We start from the raw sequence: 18,851 nt of genomic DNA on the forward strand, positions 1-18,851 counted from the left end.
ATTATCTCCCCAGTCTATGGGTGAAGGGGTTGAAACAGCAGCCAGATGACATGTTGGATGGATGTGAAATTCTCCAGCTTAAATAGACTGCCGAATTGGGAGGGAAATAGAAAATGACTGAGAGTTGACTTCTCGAGCTATCTTAAAGGCTTCGCTCCCTCAGTAGTGGTTGGAAATGAGGAGTGCAAAAATGTGTTCACTGGACTTGAAAACCAGACTAAAATGAACTGAGCAAATGTGACTCTTTTAGTATTTTTATTTTTAACTAAACATTATCTATGAGGTAGGGGAAAAGATGCAAGAGTGTCCTGTAACACACAAAATAAGCTCTAATAAAATACATCCTGAAGTTCCAGTCGATAAAAGGACCAGCCAGTGTCCCGAACAGGGGCAGAAATGTTCAGGCACAACATCTGCAGCCTGAAGTTACTGCCTGCACGTCATTTACAAATCACCTCCAGTTTATTTAGTGCAACAAACTCCATGAGACTTAATTCGTTTTGCACCTGATTCCAGGCAAAAGGAGCTTCAAATTTAAACTTAGTGCCAGCTTTAGGGGCAGATAGAAGGACTTGAAACCAAAGATCATAACTTCCTGTATTTTTCTGATGGATGCAGGCCAGTAAGTTAGGTGGGAGCAGAACAAGAAGGGGCTTGTTAAGGAGAATATACCAGCTGTTGAGTCGCCACAATAAAAAAGCAACCACAACCTTTCTTATAAAACTCATTATTGCATTATTATTAATCTTTGGCTCGCTCTACAGTGTGTCTTTTGTCCTGTCTCCCTCCTGCTTCCTCAGCCTGGTTCTGCCGGAGGTTTCCTGTTAAAAGGGAGTTTTTCCTCCCCCCGTGACCAGGCGCTTGCTCAAAGGGGATCATCGGACTGTTGGGGTTTCTCTGCGTTAGTGTGGAGTCTTTACCTTACAATATTAAGCGCCTTGAGGCAGCTGCTGTTGTAATTTGGTGCTATATAAATAAAATTCAATTCAATTCAATTGAATATAAACATTGCAAAGATGCATGTGTATAACATCAAAATACTCCGAAACTGGCAAAAAACAGAGTGTAAGCAAAGTCTCTTTCTTGGCTCAAAGGAAAAGCAGAACTTAGCTTTAAAGTAAAAGGCAAGTTTTAACTTCATTTGTTTTCACCTGTTGCTGAATGTGAGGTGCAAAATGTTAACAGCGATAAAAACGTCCCCTGATATCTGCTAATCACCCATCAGCAAACATTTTTTGTGAAATAAATAAACTGCTTCCTGTTCATGTTATTGCAATAAAACACAAATTTTCTGCAATATTTAATTTTGACTCACGTTTCTAAAGCTGCTTATATTTGTGAATCCTCCATAAGAAAGTGAAGTCATTCCACGGGGACTAATGAGGGGCCCATTTAAATAACACACTGTCAGTCACAGGCAGGCAAACTCTGGACAGATGAATTAACTAGTGCTGCCTCTGCCCTATGGCCCACAATTTGACTGCAGTTCTCATGAAAGTATTGATAAAAATGGCCACATGAATGATTGCATCAGTTGCGTTATTGATGGGCACGCGGAGAAAGCGTGTAATTAAATAGTCCCCGGTGTGCACTCAGGTCATCCTGATCGCTATCAGCAATAAACAGGAGGTGGACAGCGAGGGGCTGGAGATCAATGCGAGTGTATCGGATTTCAAACCCGGAAACACAGATTTACCCGCCCCCTCCCCCAATGCAATTTTGTGGCATTTAACAACAAAATTTACAAGTGCAACCAGAAATCTGAACATCACCATCAAATATGCGTAATTCTTCCTCACACGATCTAATTTTGTGTCATGTTTCCTTGTCACACGTATATCTAAATCCTTCTCCCTCTGGGCTCGTGCGCGGTGACCTCTTCCATCATCTGCAGCGGAGAATGACTTTGATTCCTGTTTCGGCGCCTCGTCTCATCCATCTCTCGCTTCTCTCCATTGTCTGAAGCCGCATTTAAATGACAGTGATACATATGGCGCATTACAAAGACAAAAGGTGGACAAGGCCCAGTTTTTGCTCGCATAAAAACCGTGACAAGACCACGGCGCGACTCGACCTCACAGCGCCGCATAAAACATTCACGCGAGCTGGGAATTTAACGGCAGTGTCTTTAAAGGCAGCATCCAGGGACTTAGCCGGGCTGAGGTGTGCGCTGGGATCCCATTAAAATGCACTACAGAAAATGAGATTTGGGAGAGCCCTGTGAAAAACCATGCGTGTAATCATCTCTCTTTCTCTCTCAGTTTATCTGCGAAGGATTTGGAGGAGGCTTTGATTCCCCACCCGCCCTGCCCCCCCCCCCAACCTCCTCCATACCACACATTAATATTCATAGAGAAGATTTCTCTTTGCTGTCTGTTGTTGTAGCCCACAGACTTGGCTTATTAGGAATCTAAAATATGGTTTGCAGACTCTCTGATGGGAAAGGCTATTGTGATTTGTGTGTGTGTGTGTGTGTGTGTGTGTGTGTGTGTGTGTGTGTGTGTGTGTGTGTGTGTGTGTGTGTGAGAGAGAGAGAGAGAGAGGGTGATACTTGGCATCAGTCATGTTATGAATACTGCAGACTATTTATATTGATGCAGTAACTCTCATTATGTGCATATGCTTATTTAGTTTTTTCAGTAAAACCATTTTGGACTTGTTGTTTTTTTTTTTTTTTTGTTTTGTTTCGTTTTGTTTTTTTGCCGCTCAGTCTTTTGTTAATTTGTTGCCTTGTACTGAGAAACAGATTCAAAGGTCTGTGCTGCTCAGTCAGGGCTGACTGGTTGATCTTGCGGCTTGTTTTGGCCACTGTGGTGGAGTGAGTCAGAGTGAAAAAGATCGCTCTACTTTGCCTTTTCTGCATTGGTTCACGATGTGCAGAGAGAGAGAGAGAGAAAGAGGAAGGTGACTCATGTCTCCCATGAACAGCCTCATTAATTACATGCTTACACTCATTAAATCACCTTGCAGATCTCAGAACAACAAGCTCCACAATGGCAAAAACATTACGGCTCTTCTTCTTCCCTCAGTCTGACTATAACGTTTGCTTCTCCAAACCTTAAAACTGGAATAAATTTCCAGATCTTGTCTCTTTTACTTAAATATGCATTTCTCTTCCTATTACTTCTTGTTTTTTAGAGGATCAGGTGTGGCAGATGCCAGATGTTGGCCTACATGCAATATGCAAAACTTCCAGCTGTCTCTCTCTCTCCCTCTCTCTCTCTCACACACACACCCTATACCAAGTAGCCAAGTTTATATATTGAGTCTAATGCAACTAAATCTCATAATATTACGGTAAAATCAGCATCATGCTGGCAGTAGACTGTGCTACAGTGTTTAATAAAGTGGCTACTGGGTGGATATTAAGGTCAGGAAGCTGCATAACACAGGGGATTTATGTCATTAGAGAGATTACATTACAGATTTATGTCATCATTATAATCCAGTGTGTACAGATAATTTGAAATACATCTAACCATTTTTTTAAGCATTTGTGCCTTCATTCGATGGTAAAGATCAACAGGAAACACGAGGAGAAGGCAGCATAGTTCCCATGGTGCGTGTGTCAAACCACAGGCCACAGAGCGCTCAGTCATCAACGTTTTTAAGTGGTTAGATGCTCGAACATCTTTATCTGCATTAAAGCTAATAAAGAAAAAAACAGCAAGCACATTAACATGATACGTAAAAAAAAAATGCAAAAATCCCCCAAACGCATACTTAACATGCATGGGTAAAGCATGGCCTCGTGTCCCATCTGAACCTCTTCTCCAGATTACACTCATGTGAGAAGAGCGCAGTTAGTTCCTGCTCTCTCTCCCTCTCTCACCACTCTCCTCTTTCACATGTAAATGAGTCTTTAATCTCTGCTGCTCTAATAGACAACCATGGCAACGGAAGGCAGGCCTAATGAGGCAGGTTAAAATATGCCTGCATACAAGCACCACTCACACAATCAACAGTTTAAACAAACACCTACACACACACACACAACCACGCATTCGCTTGCATCCATGTAGTGTAGTCGTCGCCTATTGCTCCGCTGCTGCTGAAGTTGCTACTGTTGGAGAGAAATCTCTGAGAGCTTCTTCAGTTTCTAATTTTGGAGGCGGTTAATTGAGAGACACACTATTGCAATTCAAATTCAAAGCCTTTAAAAGATATTGTGCATATGTGTGTGTGTGTGTGTGTGTGTGTGTGTGTGTGTGTGTGTGTGTGTGTGTGTGTGTGTGTGTGTGTGTGTGTGTGTGTGATCAGTTGCCTGACTAATTAGGGAATCGGTTTAAACGAAGCATTAAATTAATGATCCATCCAGTCTGCTCCAGTGCATGAAAACCAGCATGAAATTTATGATCGTAAGTGGAAGTGATCTTTACAAAAAGAATAACCAAACACATAACTGACCTCAAACACAGTCAGCTCAACCAGCTGAAAGATGCATGGAACTCAAGATGCAGCGCTCACACACACACTTGCAGACACATGCACACACACACAGCTGATAAAGCTCTGAATACACCATTAAAAGGCACTCAAGTAGTTCTCATTTCCATGTGAGTGGTACTGATGCTACAGCACTCAGTTGACTGTGATTTACAGCCATATTAAATACATTAGACCAACATGTGTTTTCAGCAAAGGGTTACCCGCAGAAAAGCTTTTCAGCATGCTGCAGCACCAAACCTCACACACACACACACACACACACACACACACACACACACACACACACACACACACACACACACACACACACACACACATACACACAGTGAGTAAAGGACAACGGGGGGGATGCATGTTTGTTGCATGAGAGCTACAGTATAAGAGCGGCACACTGTAATTATTGCATTAAGAGGATCTTTGACAGCACCAACCTTTCAGTCCTGTTTTACTGGTTACTTACAGAACATTTTGTTCTTAATCTTTACAATTTAGCTGGCTCACATTCAAATTTGTATGGCTGTCTTTGTGATGATAATTCATTGTCTGGTTGACCTAAAACTAAACGGAACCCTCAAACAGCTCATTGATTCATCAAGTCTTCACTTCCAAGGTCTCAAACTGGTGCTAGGCCTCACAAAGACAGCCATCCGATTACCCACGCATGTAGGCTTACATCACATCAAACTTATCTCTTGAACAAGAAACTGCCACAGCAGCATTGGTAGATTTAACCAGAGATGTCATCATGAGATAATCATACTAATACTGGTGCTCTTTGGTCTTTTCATTGGTTTCCATTGTGCAATCACCAACTGTAACGGCACAATAGAAATAAAAAATGACAGCCATTTGTTAAAATCTAAATAGAAAATTGCAAATTACAGTAATGCTGCCCAAATAATTATTAGAAAAGCTCATTTATTCTATTCTACTTCTCCACGTCAGCTGTTCTGCAGCAAATGACCCGCAAAATGTTCCAAATCCCCCCAAAAACACAGCGCAGATGAAAAGAACCCGTCAGTCTGTGAGAGCTTCTCTCATCAATCTTTTTTTTTTTGTTTCATACATCCTCGCAGGGAGCAGAAGCTGACACGTTCCCACAACACCTTTCATTGTAATTATTCTGTGTACACCGACACAGTGCTATCACCTCACACTGAGGTCTGTTGCTACCCCAGCCTAATTAGCAATTAACAGTCCTATAGTGATGAAAACACCGTCCACCGGGATTCACTGCGGGATAACGGCTGTAAATAAGAAAAGAAAGAGCATTTGAAACAAGACTCGTACTTGTATCCTTTCATGACGTGTAATGAATCTAATGAGTGATTGTTTCGGGATATTAATAAATAAGCTACTGCTTGCTTTATGATTCCAGCATGAACATGTTGTTTAGTCTTGAGGATAAAGGCGTAGGCTGATGAGTGAAAAAACACACTTTGTCTTTCTATCTTTGGTGCAATGTTATTTTTGCCCTGAGGCCCAACACAATTAACACCCACTGCCAACTGGTAGGCTGTGTGTGTGTGTGTGTGTGTGCGTGTGTGTGCAAGCTGCAAACATCTCAGTGCACACATAAACAGCTTTAATTTATTTTTTCTATTAATTTAGGAAAAATACAGTTTTTCCTGACAGAATGAGCGCCCTGTCTCGATTATTAATGCGTTTACATATCTAAACACGCATCATGAGGGAAATTTCTGTTTGACTGATTTATGTTTTCATCATTTCCGACTCCTAATTAATTGCTCTTCAGAAGTTAATTTCTCAGTAAATCTGATATAAGTGTGCAGTAAAGCTGTGTTTGATTTGGCTCGCAAACAAGGCAAATTAGGGCAACACACACAAACTTGGAGTTAAAAAGAACACGCACGCACGCACACACACACACACACACACACACACACACACTCCTCAGATTGATCACTAAAAAGCAAATCAATGGCATTTGGACGTTTAGGAACGTATCAGTAAATCAGTTTAACTGGTTACAATACGAAACAATAAACCTTCCTTCAGAGGTAATGAAAGAGTAAAGTCCCTTCCATTAATTTATTGCCTCTGTGTGGGTGTGGGTGTGTATAAATGAAATACGAGTGGATAATCGCAGGCCAGGAATTTTTCTGGCAGTGTGACTGGGCAGGTTGGTATGCTGTCCAGAGGAATGCGGAACCTGGAAAGTCAAAACAATGTTCGACAAAGGAATGTGGGGGAAAAGTGACGAAGGACCCAAGAAGGGCCGCGGATGACAGGACCAGGGTAAGGGATGCAAAATAGAACCAGCCAAAAAGTAGAGAAGGAGGAAGAAAAGATCAAATGAGGGTTTTTTTTAAGTCATGCTGGAATAAAAATAGTGCCATCCAGATATGTCAAAGTAATGGGAAAACTATTAAGTATAGTTGGAATTTATAGCCTCTTCTCAGCCACCCCCAAAAAAACCACTGTGTGGAGCATGCTTTTAAGGAAGAAAAAAAAACAAGCATACGCACACTGCTTAGGTGCTCGGTTTATTATGAGGCTCTGAAATCCCTCCATAAAGGTGGTTTTGCCACAACAACCGTCTTCATTCTCCACCTTCTCCCTGCCTCGAGCCTCATCCATGTTCCAGCCTCCAGTGTCCCAATCCAGAATCGCTCTAAATCTGTGTAAATAAGGAAACGCTCCCATTTCGATGCAAACCGCAAAAGAAAAGATGCATGAAAAGATGTGTGAGCCCTGTAACACAATACAATTCAGAGGTGTGGAAATCTCCCCTCCTTAATCCAGAAATCAGTGCTGTGGAAAGAGGGATTTGGGGGCTGTCACTGCTAAGCTCCTTGTCCCTAGTGTATTATTGAAGCTGTGGCATAGAAGAGAAACACTAGGAGGATGATACCACCTCTCGTTCAGCATAAACAGGTTCTAGGAAAATAAGCAACTTCCCATACCCAAATTTTCAGGCGCGACATAGAGGAAGAGTGATATGGATGCTTATCTCTGTCCTGCATCTGGGTATACACAGCCAGCCTTAAATGCTGAGCCACAATCTTTACATGATTATATGGTGTAAGCTGGTGTCTGGAGGAGGAAAAGCTGGGTGAATATCAAGAATGCAAAGGTGTGTAATTGTTTATTAGCAGTTTCACACGTAGTTTTCTTCGTTTTTTAAGCTCCACAGCTTTTTAAAGATTACATGCAGACACCTGAGACACCTGCATTCAGACAGACAGAATGAATTCACTGAGAGATCTGTTCACACATATTTGAACACTGTAAAATAATTCCCTTAAACTGCAATGAATTACTGAATGTATTATAAGGTGTGTAATTCTCTCACACCTTCAGGTAATTGGAGGGGGAAAAAGCAGTATTGGAGCTGCAGTAATGCTAGAAATGGAGCTTAAGTGATTCTGGCACGCTGGAGCCATACATAAGGCACAAGCAATGGTGGGGAGGTGAGTGGGTCGCAACTCCAACCCTGTTCTATTCATAGACCCTGCCGATAACAGGTTGACTACTCTGGGAGAGCAGCGGGGACAGAGAGGGAGAGGGGGAGGGGGAGAGGAAGGTGATGGTGCGGAGACTAAGGGAAAGGTGCAGCAAAAATTCACCTGTGGAAAGGAAACAGAACGGAGCCGGAGGAAGGAAGCATGTTTTAGGGTTAAAGTGGGAGGATAAAACAGGGGATAACGAGGCATCTGGCGCAGAGAAAACACCACCCACACACCTGCAAGGCAGGAACCTCACACTTTCAAATAAGACTGCTGATGACAGTTGTGAAGAAAAGAAGGATTTCCATTGAAATAAGGTGGAGTGGGAGGCAAAACAATGCAAGGGGGAAACTGGAGGATTTCCAAAGTTGCAAACATGAAGAATCATGTCCCCCGACTCCATCTCCCCCTGTTACATAAAAATAAGCCTAACCCAACCTTATGAAGTGAGGCGACGGTGAGGCAGACTAGAGACAGACACAAGAAGCAGCTGCTGGGATGGGCCTATCAAACCAGACTCTTTTGGCATGCCCAAGTACAGTTCAGTTACTCACATTTTTAAAATAGCTTATTACAGCAGCAGAATACGGTGGTTACGGAGTCTAGGAGCTCACCACACCCCACAAATACGTTCCATTCAATTCAATTTATAAAGCGCTAAATCACAGCAGCAGTCATCATGAGGCAGTTTATATTACAAGGTAAAAACTTTATAATAAAAACCTCAACAATCAGCAAGCACTTGTTGACATTGAGAAGGAAAACCTCCCTTTTAACAGGTAGAAACTTCAGGCAGAACTGGTAATAATTAATGATTAAATAGAGAGTGATGTATGAACACATGGTGAGTGTAATAGGGAGAGTGAAGACGATTCAATACATCATGACAAGCCTCGGCCAGCTGAGGTCTGTTTCAGCACAACTAAGAAAAGGTTCATGGTCACCTGATCCAGCCCTGCTGGTGTGGTGGAGGGGTCAGCGCTGCACTGGAGAAAGGAGTGAGAAATCTGCAGCTTAAAAAGATAAAGTTAATTTACGAATGTGTGTTTGGTAAATGACTCTGAGAAAAGTGACTCATTGTATGTGTGAATGATGCAATGCAGCTTAAGTTAACTATGTGAACTATCTCATAAGTTTGGCTCTGTTCAGGTCAGATATGTGTTAGCGCAGGAGACCACGTCCTGTCTGTCGGCAGCAGAGGAAGCTGATGCGCTTGAAGAGATTAGAGCAGTGTTTTAAATACAATACCGGCAAATCACATCCTGCAGCCATCAGCTTTTACTGTATACTGTCTTACGTCGTCATCAAAAAGTCTTATTTGCTTTTAGCAATTGTTGAATTGGATTCAGAATGGATGCAATAAAAATAAAAGGTCCAACATTTCTTCTGACAGCAGGGGCTGTGGCTCAGGTGGTAGAGCGGGTTTTCTACCAATCTGCAGGTCAGTGGATTAATCCCTGAATGCATGCTGGAATAACCTTGAGCTTGACACTAATGCCCAAGTTGCCCACGATGCATTCATGAGAGTGCATGTGTGTGAATGTTAGAAAGCACTTAGGCATAAATATCATGTATGTAGTAGTAGACCCAGCTGAGTTGAAAGGTGCTCTGTTTAAGTCCAGCTTATTTTACCACAAGCTCCTCCAGACTGCAGGTGGATCAGTAAACAAGAAGCAGCATTTTTTGAGAGACAGAAAGAAGAATAAAAAAACAAGATCTTATACGAAATACTAGTATTTCGTTCATGAGGTCAAGATTGTTATTGAAGACAGATTTTGTTGGCCCAAATAAGTTTGGCAACTCATGTCAGTACAGAGAGACCACACAGGAAAAGAGTTTGGATTGAGATTTCCTCCAGTGACAGACTAGTCACCAAAGCCATCTGGCGGAGGCACAGGCGGACTCTTTCAAGCAGGCCTTGAGACCAAAAACAGAGCTGATTAAACACAAAGGGCAGCATTGGTTGGGGTGGCTTGCTTTAGGCACCGCTGACATTCATGAAGCCCGGTTTCAGTAATAGATCTGTTCATTTCAAGGCTTATCACACACACACACACACACACACACACACACACACACACACACACACACACACACACACACACACACACACACACACACACAGCATGGCAGTTTGTACTCTGAAAAGCTCTCACGGCATGAGCAATTTTATGCTTTCCTGTGATAAAAACAAGGTGAACTTTAGACATATTCTGTCAGGCTTTGAGCGTATTTCACCTGCGCTGCAGCTACTGTTAAGCTATGATCTTTTTCGCACAAGGCTTCTGTTGGTCTGTAGATAATTTCATTAATTATGGAGCCGTGAAACCAACAACAAGCATGTTCCAAAATACATAAATAAATATATAATCTGTTGATTTTATAGAAACGTTTCTGCCCACTTGACTTGATTCTCTCAGTTTCCTCTGACTGAGATTGGAGCTGCTTTTACTCCATGTCACATGGCCGCTCCATCGAGGAGCTCTGCCAACCTAGCCAAGCCCCCTATGCCAACGGAAATAGCCTCCTCTAATTTAGCTGGACCGGCTACATTCCTCGCCTAAAACAAAGCCATTGCTGTTCACCATATTAAGGCGATCTTGCAACAGATACCAGCTCCATGTTAAAACGGACTCTAATCCCCCTTTCATGCTGGCCTCTTGGTCCTCATCCAGTTGTACTAGTATTGACAATTGAACTCCCCCGGGCATGTGCACTCTCATTTTTTCTGGCTTTAGTAATAACAGTGATAATGCATTTTATAAATAACACATGTTTCATTACATGCAAATCTCGCAGGGGAAATGGGGAGAGTGGTGGGGGGTTAAGCTACGTGATAATTACAAGCAGGTAAAAACAGCATGGAAAAGAAAAAATGTGCAAGGGTTTAGAATTAGAGATCAGCTAGTGATAACTTGGAAATATTGTGATTATTAGTGGATCAGTGTTCTTAGGATTGCCTAAATGTGCTTGGAGGTGGACAGGGTGTGCATTCTAGATGGAGAAGACACCTCCTCCAAAATTCTAAGCCCCCTGTGCTTTATGTTACACCTTAGGCCCACAGGATGAGAAGGGATCCTAGACCTGATGATGCTTCAGATGTCATTTACACTTGGGTCAATCGAACTCTCCTTCCTCTTATCCACCCTGCTCATTTTCCTTCTCTTCTCCTCGCTCTCCCTTCACATGCTTCCTTCTTTCTGTTGCTCCCTTATTCTCCGTCGGAGCCCTGACCCAGACGTCTGTTCCCTGTCTGAGCTCCTGCCAGATTCCTGCAAGGGGAGGAATGCACAGGAGGGCCTCACCGAGTCGCAATTAACATTTCGTCATTGCCGTGCCTGCACCTATGCAGGGTGCTTAATGATGGCATATTCATGAAACGCAAATATTTGCACTGAAAAGCAGTCTCCAAGCGACCGGCGAGAGTAGAAGGGAAGATAATTGAAAGGAGCTTGCGGCACTTCTAAAAAAAAAAGAAGAAGAAGAAGAGCTGAGATAAATGGAGGGCTGTGCTTTAAAGGGACTGGTGGTAGCAAGAGGATGCCCTGTGAGGAGTGTGTAGTGACAGGAGAAAACCCTCTCTGTGGGGGACAGATGCGCATGCTGAGAGGACACCGGCATGAAAAAAGAAAAAAAAATCCTGGCACATCAATGTGAAGAGAGATGTAGAGAGAGCAGGAGAAGACAAGGAAGGGTGTCAGGTAGATTTTTTTTCTTTATTTTATAGAACAGTGCCAATTTAGATGGAGCATTTTAGAGGTATGCTTATTATACACAGAGAAGAAGAAATCAGAGGGAGAGAAAGACATGATGCACTGATTTTCCAAGAGGAGCAGACTGCATGCTGTCCTCCATTTCCCCAAAGAACATCCCTCCCTACTGCTGCCCCCAGCTGGGAGCGCACACACACATAGACACATACACACATGTGCGTACACACACACACACACAATCAAGCCTGGCTGTCTGGTTGGGGGAAGGGTATGCTGAGATTCAGAGAGATGGAGAGGGATAGTGATGGAGAGGGGAAAAAGGGATTGGTGAGGAGACAGTGAAGGAGAAGGATGCAACAAAAGGGAGGGGTTGATAAGATTGGGAGAAAAAGAAAGAAAGACGGAATTGAGGGGATGTCGAGAAAAAAAGGACCGCGAGCGAAGAGGCGAGGAGGTGGTGCGGCGGTAACAAAAGAAAAGGAAAAATCACGTTACATATGGCATCACTGCATTTGCGTCTCCATCTGCTCGCCAACAGTCAGACTATAAATCACCCACCTGACTCAGCATACCACTCTGTCCACACACACGCTCACAAACACGCCTCTCTTTTCATCATTCCTGTTCTGTCCGCCACCACACACAAACACAAAATTCCAGCAAAAATTCCCCCCTTCCAGAGAAGTCATTCAGGAGTCAATATCACAGCACACACACACCCACTCACACACACAACGCTCCTCTTCAAATCTGCACGCTTATACATGCACCCCAACCACCACCCCCAACCCCAAAGCACACGCATACATATACAGTATATGTGCACACTTGCACACACATGCAGTCCTAAACGAGACAGCTGGAGCTATCAGACCAAAGCCTGAGAGAGCCAGCTTTCTTCAGATGGATTTGAGATGTGGGCTTTACCGTATCATCTGCCAGCACTGCTGGGAATGAGACGTCACAATCATAAGAGCCTACTGCCTTATAAGGCAATTATCTCTCTCTCCCCCACCGTGCCCTCGCTCTCTCTCTCTCTCGCTCTTCTCCTCTTCAGTGGGGGGAGGGATGAGTGGTTTCAATTATGTGCGACAAAGACCAAATTAGGCACCTGGCAATTTCAATATGGCCTCTTTATCTGCATTAAGTTGATAGGATGTGGTTTTGATGGGGAGGTAATGTGGTTGCGTGCATCTCAGCCTCATGGATGAACATGCCTATTTGTTTGCACACAGGTAAACAACTTGCGTTTGTATTTTTTGTGTATTGCAAGAACAAGATACCTGCAAATCTTCTGGAAAATCTGAATAAGATGTTCTTTTATTTTATTTTCCCTTTCCTGACGAGGAAAAAAAAACACTGCACACTGTCGTGCACATTCCATTATGCCGGTCACACAAAAGCTCAGCAGCAGCAGCAGCAGGCCGTGATCGATCCGTCGGCAGCTTTGAGGGCGCATTGAGACTTTAGTCTCATTGACTACTTCACAATCAATAGTAGCTGATTACTGGCTGGTGAAACTAGCTAGAGTATCTGTTCTGCTGCTGTGGTTATGCACTGGGTTTTCACACATACAGACCACTGTGAGCACAGGATATAGACTTAAAAACCAGTAACTGCTCTTCAAAATTGCTCTCACACAAAGCACGCTGTAAAATGTGCAAATTGACAGACGCTGAAGTATAGATAATGTGTCTGAAGGAGGATGGGAGGTTGCAGTTGTATGGAAGCTGTCATCGGTCCGTCTGGATGCTGCACACATGTCCGTGAGATACGACAACAATAGGATGAATGCAGCTTTTATTTAAATGACCTTTTCGGCTATTTAGTTTAGCACAGTCCACCTAAACCTATTATCTCCTGACACCATATTTGAGACTGGAAAAATCAACTCTTCGTGTTGTATGAGTGTGCACTCAACCATCCCCTTTTTTCCATCTCCATGTATGGTGCTCCTGAGTAAGCTGTGAGGGGACCGGCGAGGCTTGCTGCTCCTCTCCTTCTCTGCACCTCTCTGGCAGCTCGGCGTCTGCGCGGTTCTAATCCACTGAGCTGCTCAGGAAAGAGTGCTGACGGTGCCCTTTTCCATCTACTATCCTCTAATCCAGCAGGGTACGGGGTCTGAGCGAATAATCCTGGATTAGGAAGTCTCCCAGTGGGGCGACCGTGGGGTCCCTTGTGGGGGCCCCGTCACAGTCAGCTGTGCCTGAGGCGTCGTGAGAGAACATAGCAGCCAATCCAAAGAAAGAAAGAAAAAAAAACAAAAAACAGGCAAACAGTGTCTGATTAGTAGTGAATTGGTTCAAACCTCGCCTTGTCACCCTGAGGGGAGCTGCAGTGCTTATTGGAGATGAATAATGGTAAAGAGGGATAATGGTGGATAGGCCTTGTGATGTTACAAGCGCTTTGAATGCAAAGATTTAGATTGAAGACTGGGAAGAACTGAGCCCCCAGCACTTTATTACAACGGGACACACACTAATTGATGCATTGTTGGAATGGCAACAGTTTTCTTAATGACATCCCTGAAACGTGTGTGCGCATATGTGTGTGTTCCCATCTTGACAAACGCAGACATATTTCAGCTGAGGGCTTCACAGTCTGCTGGGAAACCACACAGATGCTCAAAACAATCACAAATAGTGACACAAGATTTTACTCAACATGTGTCACGTTTCTCATGACGACTAAGGTGAAAGCTAAACCATGTTGGGGATGAAGAAAAGTCATCCACATAGATTGTACTGCCACCCCCACCGCACGCACTGAGCAAAGATGTAGCTGCACATTAAATGAAAGGACACTTTCAATCTCTTCAAATTGGCTTTCTCCTTAAACTGAAGGGAAAGGCAATTTTCATCATCTTCTCTATCTAAATCGATGACTCTCTGCCAAGCCTGCATATAGATGCAATTAAATGCAAATTAATGACACCGCGCTCTGGAGAGTTTTTCCTGCAGGTCAATAGAAGATTTGTATTTCGGTCACCCTATTAAAGATTGATCCAAAGCTCATCCCGAGGCTGAGAGTCAGGGCACAGAGTATTACCGTGGCTAACTAATCAGTAATCAACAGGCTTTTCCATCTGGGCATGTGACGTCCTCCCTCAGCACACAATCACCAGTTTATTTACCTGCATGGCTGCCCAAGAGAGACGAGAGTTTGCGTCAGTGCACACATCCCACGGCCCCAGTGAAGCACAACGGGGGACGGCAGGGACAGCAGGGAGGCTTAATACACTGAGCGTCTGTGTGGACACATCGTGGCTACACCTCAAGATGACTCCAAACTGTCAATTTCATCATCATGATTGGGTAAATAAAGTGCAAAGTGGCTACTTCTACCCATTTTTGTTGTTATAATGGACAAATAAGTTTGTTTAGTTATCTAAAGGCTGATGTTCTTCTGGATGTTTGCCATTCTGCAAAATTTTAGTCCATTTCTTGGTTGTTTTAGGATTTTCAGTCCTGTCTGTGCCACTCAGTACATCCATTCGTGCCCAGTGAAGACAATAAGCTTTTAAATCCTCATAAATATTTAGATATGTATTTTTAAAAAAAGGTTTAAAGATGTACAATTGTTGGAGGAGACTATTACAAGTTGTGGATTGATGCGTGTTTGGTTTGGTTTTTAGAGGGCCGGGATGATGTACAACACCTCGTCTACATTTGTAATAATAAAGAAACATGTCCCACAGTGCAACTCACTGATGTGTTTTTGTGTGTACTTTCAGGCAGCTGTAACCTACATACATGGCTGTAAACACAATGAAGCACCATTAGCAGATAGAAAAAAAAAGCACATGTTCAATCTTGTGCAATTTACTGAACTTTCATAATATGAAAGTAAAGGAAATGCTGTGTTTCCTTCCTTGTTCTGCCTCTACCAAAATATGCGAACACACACACCATCACCACCAGGAAACCCGGCAGGGAGAGGGAGGGGATCTGAGATATGCATGCAATAATAGAGATATGTGTTCGCATTCACCTGCACTTTCTCTGCATGTCACATTCACACAACCAATTGCAAAGTTAATGCGGCACACAGCACGCTCCGCAATCCATCTCAACACCTGTGACATATCTCAGAAGCATTCAGAGACTTAAAACAACCCACAAGCTCTAAAATACACACAAAGTCATAACATATATCTTCACCCCTGTCACCCTCAATCCCCCGTCTTACTACTCCCCCACCCCTCCGCCGTCCCCGTCTGCCTGTAGCTATTTTGAGAAACGCCTCATTTTCATTTCAATCTTGTGTATGATACAGTGCATGGCTGCCATAAGCTGACTCCTTCACCTAAATGACAGCAACAGTTGAACAGAGCACTGAAAAGACAGGCATTTGAAAGAGCTCCTATTGTGATGATAAGAGGGCAAGTCAATCTATTTGCATTTATGGATGAAAAGAAATCCTTTTTTTTTTTTTGCATTTTTTATGCATGAATAGAAGAAAAAAAGAGACAAGGACACAGATGTATATGGGAGTACGAAACCACCGATCAGCTTGTGTCTTCTGTCACGCTCGATCGGTTTTCCTTGCTGAATGATATCGGCAGCAATAAGCAAATGACACGCTACGCGGAGAGTGGAATTTGTATGGGAGATAGTGGCTCTTTTTCTGAATGTATCGCACTGTGAGTATTGCTGAGGTCTGAAGATCAAACGTAAGCCGAGCTGGATGAGCACTTTACCAGAGCAATGAGGCAGTAATTCAAGAAGCAGATTCTTCTTTAATGCCGCTGCAGACCTTGACTGTACAGAGACATGGTTCTCATACTTGCTGGGTAAATTCAATAGGTGAACCTGCTTTGCCCTTCTTCAAATTTCAGTGTAACTGATCAATATATAAATGTAGTGTTGCACTCGTGTGAGCGTAGTTTGTTTCGTATATCCTTTAAAAACACAGCTAAAAATGAGATGGCCCTAATTTAACTTGTCACTACTGTAAGAGATGCAGTGATGAGTTAGTGTAGTCTTTTATTTTTGTACCACTTGTAATGTGCATTCCACAGTGATTATGTAATTTAAGGTAATCAAAACATAACTGAACTGAGTAATGTTATATTCTTTGCAGCACCATACATACTGCTATCATGCTGAATTTGTAAGCTTGCTGACTTACAAACAAATGAATCATTTTAACAGTAAGAGAAAAAAATCCAGAAAAAAGAACATAGATAAAAGTTATAAATTAAATTTGAGTGAAATAAGTATTTGACCCCCAAGCAAAGCATGACTTAGTAGAAGCAGAGCAGTGAGACGTTTCTTGTAGTTGGTCACCAGGTTTTCACACGTCTCAGGGGGGTTTAGTCTGCTCCTCTTTACAGAAACCTAAATCCTTTAGGTTTATTAGCTGCTGTATGGATACTCGAAGACTGGTGAGGCCACTCCATGACCTTAATGTGCTTCTTTAGCCACTCCTTTGTTATCTTCGTGATATGTTTTGAGTCATTGTCATGCTGGAAGACCCATACATGACCCATTTTCAATGTTTCATAATGTTTCATAATGTTTCCACATCTCTGCCTGACTGTGGCAATGGTGCTTTTTGACTTGTACTCAGTATTTCTCGTCCTCCAAACTCGGTGGGTCGAACTGATGCCCTCAATTTCAGTTTCATCTGACCAAAGCACGTTTTCCCTTCCCTTCTCTGAACCATTTAGATGTTCACGGTCAAACTTAAGATGTGTCCCTGGTGTCCTTTGATTGCTCATTGCTCTTGCCCACGGTGGTGGACAGGATGGACAAGTGTGCGTCATACACATAAGAACTTGAGATCAGGATTCTGTCTGGATTATAATGACATGCAAATCAATTTATAACTTTAATTGAATGAGTTTTTCTCTCAATTTCTTTGTTGATATTCTCTCTCTGTTAAAAAACAAACAAAACAAAAACAAAAAACAACACTACTATAAAAATTAGACACTGTTGATGCCTTTGTGATCTGAGCAAGCTTACATGTTCAGCAGGGGATCAAATAATTATTTTCTCCCACTGCTGATATTTAACAGTACATTTGTTCTAGATTGCAACAGATTGACAGCATAAAACTACAGTCTAAGTATATTACTGCATGGTGACAGCTCAAGCAATGTGCCCAGTATGTAATGGCAATCTTTCCACTGAAACAAAGCTGCACATTAAAAGTAACGTCGCCATTATTCTTCCCTTGCAACTGCCTCTGAATGCTCACTGAGAAAAATCATGTCAGGACTTGCAAGTGACACATGTGGAAAAGTGCATGTGCAGCTCTGGCTAATAAAGTCGATCTATCACTGCAGTAACACCAGAATCCCCACTGCAGTTCAGCATGAGTCTGTCCTCTCATGCTGTTATCAGACACCCCGGTGGATCAGCCTGCTGACTGCAGCCCTGGAAGGCCCATTAACACCTCCAGAGGGTAAAGCCCAGCCCCCTCTATAAACAGCCCAGCCGGAGGTCCTTCCTAATGGGCTAAGCTCATTCCCAGCCTGGCCTGCTGCAGGTGTGGAAGCCGAGCCCTGTAATTGATAATTAGGGGGTAATAACCCAGCATTCAGTGCAGGCCTTAAGACAGGATAGTAGCCAGGCCCCACACTGTCACTCAGTCAGAGGCAGTGGAAACTAGAGAATTGAGGAGGAGGTGGGGGTTAAGGGCTATAATTCAACAAGGGGTGCATTTGTCTAGAGGTGAGGAAAAAAAAAAACTTGGAAACAATAACACATGTATACTCCGGCTGGATTTAGAGTATATGCAAGGACTGATAGAGAACACAAAGAGCCTCCACAGAACTCAAGTGCTTTGCGTAGGTCACTGATAGCGTGTGTGGGGCTTATGATACCACAGGTAACAAAGTGAAGCTGCAGCACTGTTGGGGGTGTGCTACAATAGGTCGACCATGTATTTCCACACACACCCATTTCCATGTTACTGTTAAACCACAGATTTTATCAAAGTGATGCACTAAAAATTATCTAAGTAGAAATAAGCAAAAAGCCTCCAACGGAAACTGCAGTTCTCAGGTAGACTTAACAAACAAGGTGATGTTTTGTGTCTTTTGTGCCTCCGTTGTGGTGTTTGATACATTTGGATGTTCTGCGAATGAAAATGGCAATTGTGCTTCTTTTTTTTTTTCTTTTTTTTTAAAGGGGGCAGAGGCCAAAGATTTGAGTAATGAAAAGTGGGAGTTTATTCATTTATGTATTTATTGTCATTTTCCTTTTATCTA

Source organism: Diplotaxodon limnothrissa, linkage group LG4 (assembly GCF_057381915.1).
Source record: "Diplotaxodon limnothrissa isolate DT_005_m linkage group LG4, D_limnothrissa_male_GT1.1, whole genome shotgun sequence".
Lineage (NCBI taxonomy): Eukaryota > Metazoa > Chordata > Actinopteri > Cichliformes > Cichlidae > Diplotaxodon > Diplotaxodon limnothrissa.